Raw genomic sequence first — 13,641 nt, 5'->3', positions numbered from 1 at the left:
TCTAAATCAAGACTGGCGTGAGAGCAAGAAATGTCTCATAGACAGCCATCTTTTCCAAAAAAAGGGGGGTGCGGTTACCTTTTTTTAAGTGTTAGTATATATAAACCCAATCCAAAATAATAATTTACAAAAATATAGGATGTGCTACCATGGCGGCTTTTCATGAACATCACAAGCCGATAAAATAATCATGTCTGCAAAGTATGCGCTAACTCCACACACAGTTACCATACTTCACTGATAATCCTTACAACCTTGAAGGTCTCTCCTTCACGTCTGCGGGGCTCGAAATTACAAGGGGTTTTTCCACTTCTGTCTGAATGACAGCTTGGCGTTCACCAACCTCAAACCAAAACAGGGTTTTCAATGGATCGTGGTGTCTGACTGTCGGCGAAAGCAGGGAATTTACCCAATGTGCCACCCATGGAACCAGCAATGCCCACTCAGCACAGCCATGGGTGGTCCAACATCATCTGGGAGGGCTTGAATCAAGTTTTATCTAAGATAAAGCACGTCCCGAAGCACGGACTAGAGGAAGAGCTTGTGAGACAATGAGACAACCTGAGCATTTTGGTCAAGGTTTAAAGGTCTGACAATTTTTCTTTGCCTGGATTACGTGAAACGGCAACATCCTTTTGGCTCAGGCACAGATCTAAAACCAGCAATGGAAAGAATTGTTTCAAGCTGAGAGAGAGAGAGAGAGAGAGAGAGAGAAAGTCCAAGATTTTAAACAACCATCACCCACCCTCCGTTTCTGGGGATATATGCTTCTCAACGCACTTGCACTTCGTTAAGTTTCAGCAAGACACAAAACCTTTTGTGACACTGAGGAATCCAACTGAATTTAATACCTCCAGGAGCTGAACGAAAGCACGATTTACCACTTCTGGCAAGGAAAATAGAAGGTGCAGATAAACCACAGCATAAATGCTGGCCAACAGGTACTGCCCTCAGAGAGCAAGAGGGGAAAAAGACAAATGAAAATAAAAACATTGCTAAGATTAAGGCTTCAGGGGAGACAGAGAGAAACAGAACAAAACAGTGGCTCACATTCCAGCAGCAACCAAGAATCCAAAATATGTTTGTGCTCCTGAAGAGAGAGAAAAAAGGAAGGGGAAAAAAAGCACTAAAGCTGTCAATCAAGATGATGCCTGTACACTAGAGACAAAATGTTTATTAATTTCAAAACCAATTTAATATTTCACTTTAAAGGCAAAGTGTCTATTTTTTGTCGCTAAGGCAAGACACTCCAGATGGACAGGGAAGATTTTTAGGAATAAAATGTTGTATAAAATCAGGCAAATTATGCCTTTAAAGATGTATTGTAATGTCTATCGTTTTATTTCTAGTCTGAAATAACATGTTATGAATAGCAAAACAGCCCCAAAAAAAAGTGCCTGTAGTGTCATAGTTGATGAATAAGATAAAAAAATTCTGTCATAATTCACTCACCACCTATGTTGTTCCAAACCTGCATGACTTTTTTCCTCTGTGGAACACAGTGTGTAGATGTAGACTAATATAGTTTATATTTAGATTGGCGATTATAGAATTACCTGATGATGTCTGCACACCAGATCAGTCACACTGCTCTGCTCCGTAAGAATCCTCATGATGACCACCTGATGGGTGAATGTGGATATATGAGCCTGTTTATTATCCAGCACTCAACTGTTAGAAGTGCATTCCTGAGGAAAAATGAGCTCAGTTATGCTCATTCAAGGCAAAAGAAAAGTGATTTTCAAGATGGTGTACAGTTTGGGGAGAGAGAAAATAACAATGCAAGCCAAAGCTCGGTTTTACAGTAATGAACATTGAGAGGGTTGCACTTTTACCTCTGTGACACAAAGTTCTCCAACTGAGAGTTTTGCTTTACAGGTCAGGTGCATCTGATATTATATTTACATATTACCTTTATCATTTTATGTACAAAACATGCATTTACTTATACAATGTAGCACCCATGAAACCACACATACATACAGTATATAATCTATATATACAGTGTAATTGAAGTACTTGAGTAAAAGTACAGATAAAAAATTACTCCAGTTAAAGTAATAAGTAGCCCCTTTTCAAAAGTACTTGGTTTTTAATGTACTGAAGTATGACAAGTAAGAAGTATGATTGTTTATTTATTTAGGCCTAGCAATTCTATATACTCCATCCTGCTGCTCAAAATACGTGTGCAGGGGTGTAATGTACACTGAAAAAAAGTCAAATGTACTTCATTTTTCTTTCGCAAGTTTTTGCACGCATATTTTTTAAAGTAAATTTCACATATGGAATTAAGTCAACTCTACTTAACTAAGTTTAGTAAAATTAACAAAGAAAATAAGTCATTTTAACTTGGCTAGTGTTTTATTTACCTTTTTGGGAAACATCATTTACCCTTAGTTTCTAGACCCTCTTTAGGATTTTTTTGTGTTGACTCCTTAGAACAATTGGAGATTCTGTTTGGAATTACTTCATCATTTTTTGCCTTGATTTTTTGGAACTATTTGAATCTTCTGTTTTGGAATTACTTTCTAGACTAATTAAATGAGACATTATTCCTTGACTGAGCTCTCATTTCTGCAACTGGATTCTCAACCTTATCCTACATTCAGCCCTCACAGCCTTGGTCTAACCTTAGATTACATTCACTTTTTTCATCTAGAAATCAAATGAGTTTATTTATTTTTCTGTAGTATTTACTTCACCACAGGCTACTAGACACTAAATAGTTTATAGCTCAGTCTGACATCATTATGAATTGTCAAGTAGCCAGCACTATAGTTGTCTGACAGTCATGACCTGAATATGATTTTCATTTACGATAATAAATCATAAAATTCAGCATTTAGTAGGCCTAACTCTTTGTGCCATCAGTCGTACACTCAAACTTCGAGGATTTTCCGTTCGTGGCTCATTTTGTGTCAGACTTGTGAATTCAGTGAATTGTTATTATCTGGCGCCTTGCTCTGATTGGATCATTTGAATCAGTGAGTTGTTGACTTGAGAACAGATGCAATCGTATCGGTCCAATTCACAAATTAATCATTCAGTGCGAAATTGTAAATCGGACACAGCTACATGACAAAATACAACCTATATAGGCGTATTTCCATATTTGGAAAGCTGGCATGGCAACGAGAGGTCAGAAACACATTCGTGTGTAGTCTAGTCCCAAACAAAATACTTTTGTGTTTAAACTGATTTTAAGAATAGCGCAACATTGCTTTAGCAAAGATCTTAGCGAAATTTCTTTCTTCATTTATAATAACTCTGATTCTTCAACATCAAGAACGATAGTACCTACAAATGTGTGCGTGCACGCACCTGTTGTAAATACTGCAGACAATTTTGCGTGACAACTTTTTCTTCACATGTAAACGCAAGTTGTAAAAAAAGAAATTAGTGAACAAGGCCCAAAATAAGATGTGGAGTCACCACAGCATTGCTGAATCTACTCTACAATCCTAATAAATGTTTGAGTATAATTTACATGACAACCAATGTTTTCACAGCTGGTCTTAACACTTCAAATGAAACCAATGCAGTTGTTCATGTACTTATTAGGTTGTTGCTAGGTTACATTGGTTAACCCTTTGAACTGTTTTCAGAGGATTCAGTTATTTTTATAGACAGGACAAGAACTAATTTAAAAACTAATTATAGTGTGAGCATGAAATCACATAGCAAGTAAAGTTTGATCTTGCAAATACGCCTCTTCCCTGTGATTGTAAATCATGTAAGGATCTGACTATCATGTCAAAAACCTCTTTATATTAAAATTTCGCCTTTTGGTTAGACTGCAGACGTTTTAGCAAATAACTAGGTTGGTCACACCATGGTAGTAAATGTCATTTGGTGACTCAGCTACCATTTAAAAATATAATTATTAAATCAGTACAAAGTTCAATGCAGATTTTCTGTAATAAAACCCGACTCAGTCGTGGCACAAGGGACTTATGCTTTTAATTGGCCTGGGTTCTGCTGAGAAATGAGTTCTAAATCTGGATGTCCAACATTGGCGGTAACAAGCACACGCAAGGTAGTGATTACTTTTGCATTGTTGAACCAAATCCGCTGGAAAACAAACTGCCCTTGCATCTGACCTGCAGTATTCACAAACAAATATATTAAAAAAAACACTGCAGCAAATGCTGGCCTTATTTAGACACACGCAATAAGGCTTTTGTAAGTCTCCACAGACATTTTCAATGTTTTGTGAAGGAAAAAAGATCTGAAAAACTGTTTACATGACGGTTTATTCAAATAGCTGTAAATGACTGAAAACTCTATTTTTTGAAGGTTATATATATATATATGAAGAGTTCAGATGCAATCTGCCATCTTATAGAATGATCATTTTTATCAAGCTTGTGTATTTAAGTTCAGTAATTTCACTTAAATGACAATTAATAGGTAATCTTCATTGCCATTTAAGTGAAATTATTGAATTTAAATATACGAGCTTGATAAAAATGATAATTCTATAAGAAAATTGCAGATGGCATTTAGAGGTTTTTGCATCTGAACTCTTCATATATATATATATTTATATATATTTATTTATATATATAGCTGTAGCACTGAATAAAGAAGGCACATTAAAAAGATGAAACCTTCATTTAACAAAGAATATGGTTCTTTTTCTATGAGATGACTCCATAAAAGGGGACATAAGAGTGCCAATAGTTGAAGAAACACCTAACCATGAATTTTTGTGATATTGAAAGAAAAAAAAAACATAAAAAAGAAGCACAAAAGCATATAGAATGATTAGGAATGTAACAACATTGTATTTTTATTATTTTTTGTTTTTACATGTTACAACCATAACATTTCCTCAGTAAATTTGCATAGAAAAATATTTTTCTGAAACCTATAGATATGGTAAATCATTCAGAATGAGATTCAGAATTCAAATTAACATGAAATTGACTTGTGCTAGGCTATATATTGTTGTTCTGCTCTAATTTCATGGTTTATAATATCATTTCTCAATGAATTTGTTTCCCTGACTCTCTTTTCAACAAAATATACAATGCTGGGTCAAAATAACACACAATAAATACAAAACCGCAATAGTCTTTTGTTGTTGCCGCTATTGATGATGGGTTTTAAAAAGAAACTGCCTAATTTTCCATAAAAAGTGTCATTTGGATTGGCAATATGGCTTTCACTCATTGAAGACTGGCAGCACAGCTTGACAGAAAGACGACACACTGCGACTGCTTTTAGCTGCTCATCACAATGTCATCTGACTCCCTGTGGTATGTAATAATGGCACTGACTCTCACTTCTGACGAATTTGCACAGTCACTCCTACTATTATAGCACTGCCATGGGTGAATGCCTTCACAAAATGAAAGAAGACTGAGGTGTCTGACACATTTGAATTCTGAATCTCATTCTGAATGATTTACAATAACAATAGGTTTAAAAAAAATATACGTTCCAATGCAAATTTACTGAGGAAATGTTATGGTTGTAACATTTAAAAACAAAAAATAATAAAAAAATACAATGTTGTTACATTCCTAATCATTCTATATGCTTTTGTGCTTCTTTTTATGATTTTTTTTCTTGCAATACCACAAAAAATCATTGTTGGGTGTTTCTTCCACTCTTATGTCCCCTTTTATGGAATATTCTTTGTTATATGAAGGTTTCAACTTTTTAATGTGCCTTCTTTATTCAGTGCTAGCTATGGAATTAGTCTTAGCAAGACAAAGGTTGGCTATCATATTATTCCCCCCTAAAAAAGGCATTCAAAATTTAAATATTGAATTTATTTTCATAGGCCTCAAGACCTCTATTTAAAATGTATGCCTTACTGTCTGTCAAAAACACTGAATTATCATACAAACTAGTTTATCTTGAACATAAATGACGCTTACATGAAATTAATACATTTTTGCTGACACAAATATTCTTTCACTAATAACAGAGAGTGATAAATGACTCAAAGAGAAAACTCAGAGATTGATTAATACATTCATTTTATGATCATCATATCCAGGCAGCTTCCCTCCAAGTTAAATATTGCCTCTCAGACCAAGTATAATGAACTTAAGAAAAATATTATTAAAATGACATTTAAAGGGCAAGCTGACTAAAACCTATCAATCTATTATTTATTGCAGGGTCTGTAAGGCATATATTATGTCTGAAATTTCATTTCCGTGTTGGAACAACTTGTGAAAATCAAAGGCAGCGCACCTGTCCTGAGGGATTTGAAGAATTATAGGACAGATTAATTTAATATTTTTAGCTGACCTAGTCAGTAGGTTAAATACCACCATGGAACATTACTAAACATTTCATATGTGCAAGTCCAAGGGTAAATCTTTACAACATCAAATTGACTTGTTGACTGTTCTTGTCCACATTTTATGTATTGCATGCTTATATATCATATATATTATATAATAATATATATATATATATTTTTATTTTTACATAAAATCCAACATGCAGTGTAGTGGTAATGGTTTCAACAGATTTAAGTATTATAATAAATATATTTACAAAAATTATAAAATAATATAAATTGTTATTTTGAAAGGTGTTTTCTCTTTTCTGAGAGTAGAACTTTGATATTTCTGAATGACTCACCATCTACATTTACGAAACCTGGAATATTTATAGATTTGTAATTTAGAACAGCACCAAAACCAGCAGCGTAAGTATTTCCTATAGCTGTTTCGCGGTTTCAGCCTCAGATGTTTGTGGTCTTGGGATGACAGTGACTCACAAGCTGTTTGGAAGTGTTGGAGGAGAAATGTAGAGTGTGTGCAAAATAAGAGCAAGCCAAACTCAGGCCTGTTGGTGAGCTACGAAAGTAACTGATATGAAGACAAGTAGAAAAACAACAGTAAAATCTGAGTTTCACCTGTCGTTCACTTTATTCAGAGAGCCAAAACACATATACTGCATTCTGAACGGTTTAGCAAACGCTTTAAAATATTTACGTTAAAATACAGACCGTGAAATTCATTGAAATAACACCTGCTGTTCATTTATATGTGCAACATTTATATTTATGTAGTGCAGGTTAAACCATTCAGTCTCTTTCCTCTGTGGAGTCTTGGGTTCTGACTCCAGTGGGCTATAAAAAAGGTGATTTTTGAGGAACTAAGCCAACTAAAAGGTATAAGGATAATATTTAAGGTAAGAATTGGACCTGAAATTAAAAGGCAGGTGTTTAAAACTACACTCTTGGCGACAAACTGAACAAAACATGTGGATTTTTAATGCACCTCTGACATCAAGTGAAAACACCACACAAGAGAGAAGTTCTACAGCCACACAACTACTGTATGTCTTCAAATAAGATTTTGACATTTTTGCAGACATTGCAGAAAGGGGACGCCAATCAAAAGGTAGCTTGAAATAAAATTAAGTGTTTCGCTTTATTTTGATTTTAAGCTCTCTCTCTCTCACTCTCTCTCTCTGTCTCTCTCTGGTTAATTCATTTGAATTCATTAAAAATATATAAATATTGGGCTACTTTATTTCACTTCAGAATTCTAGATCTGAGTTATCATGTAGATAAACAAAAAATATTTTGTTTTAATTGACTATATCTGTTCTGTCAGATTTTGCGCTGCAAAACATTCATGAGTCATGACAGTTGTTATCTTGTCCCTGCTGGAAAATAATCATGACCACCCAACATGTCATATAAATAATTTTTATATCACGGCCATTCAAAACCAGGGTCTACCATGTGGATAGTAAAACAATCACCGAAAATCATATTGGGCGGGAATTAATGTAAACACAGTTATCGGATACCAGTCCTGTATGAAGTGAGTGTAAACAGTCGGGCCAAAAAAACGGATCTGGTGGATCTGTGCATTACATAAACCAATATTTTATGATAAAATAGTGAAGATGTCCATCATAATACAATGAATTGTTTTTTATGTAATGTATTGTATTATAGACCCTTTTCATGTTATATAATATATTCATATTTTTTTTGTGCTAGATAGATTAGATAGATTAATCCAGAGTATTACAGTATATTTAAATCCTTAAGGTTATAGGCCAATGCAGTGTTTTAACTTCCTCTTGTGCCAAGCTGCGTGTGTCCCTGAGTCTGCTCTTATTTCAGGTCTGCAAAAGATGTTGAAATTTGTTCCATGAATGTAAATGATATCGATAGAAAAGGAGCCTGAGTAATGCGTATGAAGTGTTATGCTGTAAAGTGAGAGAAGTGTCAACTTAAGAATTACCTGTAAATAGCCTGTAAGTGGAAAATGTGGGCAAGACCACATGAGTTGATGCTTACACAATCGCAGAAACTACTGCAGTCGTAGACATGAGAGCTTTTATGGAGCAGAATGTCATAAAATTATGAGAGGAGAAAATATATGTAATCTTTTATATGGTATTGTTTTTCTGGGTGACGCTGTCACTTACTATCTAAGCGTGTCCTGCCTCACTGCGCTGGACAAGGTAATTATACGCCCCATTTTCAAGCAAGCTGCTGGGGCGGGTTGCCAGATCCTTCTATGATAAGAAGTCTCAGTTGCCCCAACCAGCTGTCAGGGGTCCAAAACCTTGCCTGCTTCCAATTGAGATTAGCCACAGGCTTTTTACTAGTAATTAATTAGCCTGTGAAAGCACCACTGATCGAAAGGCACTTGTTATTCCAAAGAGCAGGATGGCACTTTCTTGGGCTGCTTGCAATAGGAGAAAGAGTCACTTTTTATACTTGGATGTAACATAATAACATATGGTTTCCATTGCAACCTTAAAATGTAATTAACATTGCATAAACCCAATAACCATTAGCTATATAGCACACATCAGGCTGAGTTTCATTTTTGGGCCTGCATGGGGTGCAGAATGGAAGCAGCCATATACCACAAAAGATGCATTTTTACAGATAAGTTTTATGCAATAAAATTGCATGCAATTTAAATTTTAAGGCAATTTAAAATTATAATTAATGATATGGCATTTGGTATAACAAATTAATGTAAATAACATTTGCTGTTGATGTAAATGCCAAAATTCAGTTGCTCAATTTGGTAACACTTTATTTTGATGGTCCCTTTTGAACATTCTTTTGACTATAAGTAACTTTGCAACTACTTGTCAACTAACTCTCATTAGAGTTTTAGTAGACTGTGCTTAATATCTGCTAACTCTTTATTGTGATGGTCCCAGACATTCTACTAACTATAACACTGTAAAAAATGTCTAACCTCTCCAAGTCAAAATTTTCAAGTGACTGGTCACATCTACATTTTTAAATTGGCCCAAGTGCAATTCTTGTTGCAATAGTCTGTTAACATTGTCTCAATGAGAAATAATACGTCAGACTAATTGAAAAATGTAGATGTTATCAGTCACTAGAAATTTTTGACTTGGGGATGTAATTTTTTTTACAGTGAAGTAACTTTGCAAGTACATGCCAACTTATTCTAACTAGGGATGCGGCTCCGATACCATTCTTGGCCGGATCGGGTATCGGTCAGACGAGACTGATCCAAATCCGATATTGTGTGTATACTCTACTATTCTGTGTTATTGTTAAGCCCCACAAAAGGCACAAAAACATTATAAAGCACCATAAAGTTTTTATGCACTATATTTTAAGTGTTCTGAAGCCATTCTATAATGTGAGATAGTAATGAATATTTAAGTCATTAAATTCAAGATCACATAAACCTTTCCCTCCGCTGCGGCGGTCAGTAATTCTCCATTCAACATTCAAACAGCACGTCGCGCTCGGTTACAACAGTCAACATGATGATACTATTATTAACCTTTTTTTGTAGATAAAGGTCTATGGTTTCGCATAAAATGACTTTATCTTGCTGGACTTTCTTGCTGTACCTTAATCACTTTCTACTGGGTGTCTGTTAGATCACAACACATGTAGAGAGCACTATAATTGTTCTTCACGCGCACAGTAACTGAAGTTTAAAACTGTTAAAAGAAAAGGCTTGATAAACTGTTGAATAGATAGACACTGTATAATACACTACGCATCAATATGGCTGCATTTACATTGAAAGTCTTACCGTAACAGCACTACACACAATGGGAAAATGTAATTTTTGACTATAAAAAGGGAAAGCTATTGCTGCTATTCCTAAACACGAAAATGTGTTCAATAGTGACCTTTCAATTTTAAAACGACAAAATGCAGGTATAGGCTATATCCGGGAACCTCAAAGGCCTCAACTAAGGTTGTGCTTCATTCAGAATTTATTTGAAAATGCCTTTACATAATTCACTACCTGCATTTGTATTGTATTTGAAATAAGGAAGCTTACAGTAAATAGCCTAGATTAAATATTAAATAAAGATTTTAAAGTTGGCTTCACAAAGCCTTTGTTTGACAGATTTAATAATGTTTAAAAAGTCTTAAGGTTTATAGACTAGACAGACAGACAGAGATACAGACAGATAGATAGATAGATAGATAGATAGATAGATAGATAGATAGATAGATAGATAGATAGATAGATAGATAGATAGATAGATAGATAGATAGATAGATAGATAGATAGATAGATAGATAGATAGATAGATAGATAGATAGATAGATAGATGGTGGAAGTATAAATCACTTTCATGTCGGACGGTAATTTCCTTCATCAGGCAAGCATTTATCAGTGAACAAGGATTGTCTAGCAAAGTATAGCCTAGCTAATATTTTCTATAAATCCATCGGTTGCTATAGTAACGACTTTAGCACAATGCCAAGAGACTTTCCTCTACAACATCTGAAATTAGCTGTCAGCATGGATAGAGAGGACAGAAAACTGGACTTTTTGCTTTTGTTTATCATGATATTTTTGTGTCGTGGTTCTCATATGCATATCATACAAAAGTAGGTCCTGTGTTTATTTACACAATCACCCATGCATCTGAAACCGCTGTCGTTCACTCATTCACCATTCAAAACACAGTTGATGCCTATCGTGAGCTAAAACAAGTGATTTCAAACACAGAGATATCCCTGACAACACTAACCACTTGAAAATCTAACTTCAGACTGAGTTCAATCGGAAATGCACGTATGAATTCCATGTGGTTTTTGCTGATCAGACAACAAACAACTAAACAGACTTTAGCTGAATAAAATATAAAAAAAACTACAGAAAAAAGCGTTTTTTTGCGGCCTGTCTGAACAAAGCCAAAGAAACCCATCTATTTTCTCAGAAGGACAGGCTAATGGCTTGTTAAAACCAACTCCTTTGTTCCTGTGCAGTCTGGCCTGTGATTACTCTCACTCTCTCTTCTTCTCACTGTTTCCATGCGCTTTCAGAACTTCTAGGCTTATGGAAATTGCTCCTACGGGTACAGTTTGACTCTTCTTCTTGTATATTTCATAAAGCAACATGATTCATAAAGTAAACAAGTGCTTTTCTGTAAAGTGCTTTTGTGTGAAGTATATTTAGACAGAATCAAATCTGAGTCCAGATTGTCACACTGCAACTTTTAAAGGAAAGGTAAACCTTTTCTTTCTGCCAAAATAAATCAGTGATTTTCCTCTTATTGTGAGTTGTGACCAATAACATATGAGGAGCTGATAAGGGTGAATAACCCTTTGTCTTTTGACAGCTTGAAAATAAACATCTGTAAGCATTTTCTTTCAAATCCGTCTTTGAATAATCTAATCGTTTAGCGCCATCAAGTGGAGGGTTAGTGTAAGGTCACGTGTGATTCTTAAAGAGATAGTTCACCCGTAAATGCTGTCACTGTCATTTGCTGTCACAAATAACTGTTTTTGTTAACATAATGAATGAAAATGGGGTCCAAAACAAAAACAACAAAATATTCTCTGCGTAAGAAAGGAAATCATGTACAGGTTTTTGGAACAACACCGCACGTTATACCAAAACAATACTAGAGAAACATTTTCAGATGTATGAACTTCCAAAATTTGCTAAATATTCTCCAACATAATCTGAACAGCAGCATGAGATGAAAATAAATTCAAATGTAAAGAGCCACAAACATGTCTGAATAAAACACAAGTAAAAAACAAAAAATAAACACAATCTGTACAATTTATTCTGATCGAGTGCATGCTGGGAACTCAAGTGGGCCTATAGCATAATTTAGGCTACATTATTAAAATCATTACAATTATCACAAGTTCCCAACTTCTCTGAATTTACCTACTTGTGATTAAACTAATAAAAATAATCAAGCTCACACTCTCCAAAAATAATGCCAATAAAGCAGAATGAGCGGGGGGACATGTTGATATAACAAAATGTATATATAATGCTAAATGATGCTATATATATGTGTGTATATATATACAGTATATGCATTTTTTTATATCAACATGTTTTTTACTCATTCTACTTTACATGCATCATCATGCATTATTCATAGAGCCCCCAATCACCACTTCCTGGTTAAAATATGTCCTTTGCACAACCACAACCCCCCACTAGCCAGTGTTCATTCTGTTTATCAATCATGCACAACCACAGATGCATGTGCATACAGTTTGCAACAGTGCAACTATTTGTCAAAGAGAGAACAGAAATCATATGTTTGGGAGAAGGGAAATGTTTGCATTGTGCTCCGACACAAAATGCTGATTTATGCTAAATAAGGGGTCAGACGTTCACAAGTATAGTGAAACATCTCTTGTATTCTTCAGGTAGGTAACCTTCTCTGATGCACATACCCCACATGTAGAGCACAGTCTGTGCTTTACAGACAAGAAAACCAACGTGGCCTTGGCGCTGCTAATAAATGAACGAATGTATTAGTGCATAAACATGGCTGGGGGTTCCAAACACTATACTTGTACTAACTAGCATACAACAACTACTACTGGTCCTAGTAACACACAATAATCTAAATACATGACATACAGCATTTCAATGTCAACATTTGCAATATTAACAACATAAGCTCAGCACAAAAGTATTATTTTAATTTACGTTCCCTTAATATGCGGTAAGTGTACAATTCATGCGTCTGTTTATTGCCTTGTGAATCTGCACTCAAAGAATCCACTAGGTGGCACTGTGCATTATACATTACCCTCATTCAACTTTCTAGAAATAAGTATATTCTGGTAACTGTGGTATTGGTAGAAAGAACGGCAATGATAACTTTTGTTAGAAGCACTCTATTTTTCATTCATGAACAGTACATTATATTTCTATTGTTGATTATTATGTAGCTATCTGTATTCTGTTAAGAAACAGCTAACTTATACGAGGAAAAATATTTGTATACAGCATAATGCAGTGAAGGAAATTCTAAGTTGGGAAATAACAATTTTGAAATATTTGCAAATAATATTTACATTAAAATATGAACACATAGCCTACTTTTATTTGTATGCCTAGATGTCGAAAGCGTAAACGTTTGTCTCGTCACACTCATTTCAATTCAAAACGGCCATATTTGAGAAAAAAGTAGAGTAGTTTGCATCACTTGATGTTACTGTCGTTCGTTTAATATTTATATCGTAAAACAGTTGACATGTATTAAATGTTTCGCTTTTTACATCTTACCTCTTTCAACGTTAAACTGACGCTTCGCGCTCTGCTTCTGCGACCAGTAAACCCCGCCTACTTTGATTTGATTGGTCATCTCAATCATATTGGCGAGCACTGTTGGACCGCTGATGTTGACCAGAATAAATGTAAC

Source organism: Leuciscus leuciscus (genome assembly GCF_965113295.1).
Source record: "Leuciscus leuciscus genome assembly, chromosome: 10".
In the NCBI taxonomy this organism is placed as follows: domain Eukaryota; kingdom Metazoa; phylum Chordata; class Actinopteri; order Cypriniformes; family Leuciscidae; genus Leuciscus; species Leuciscus leuciscus.
The sequence above is the reverse complement of the archived record's forward strand: the minus strand, read 5'-3'. Positions refer to the sequence as shown.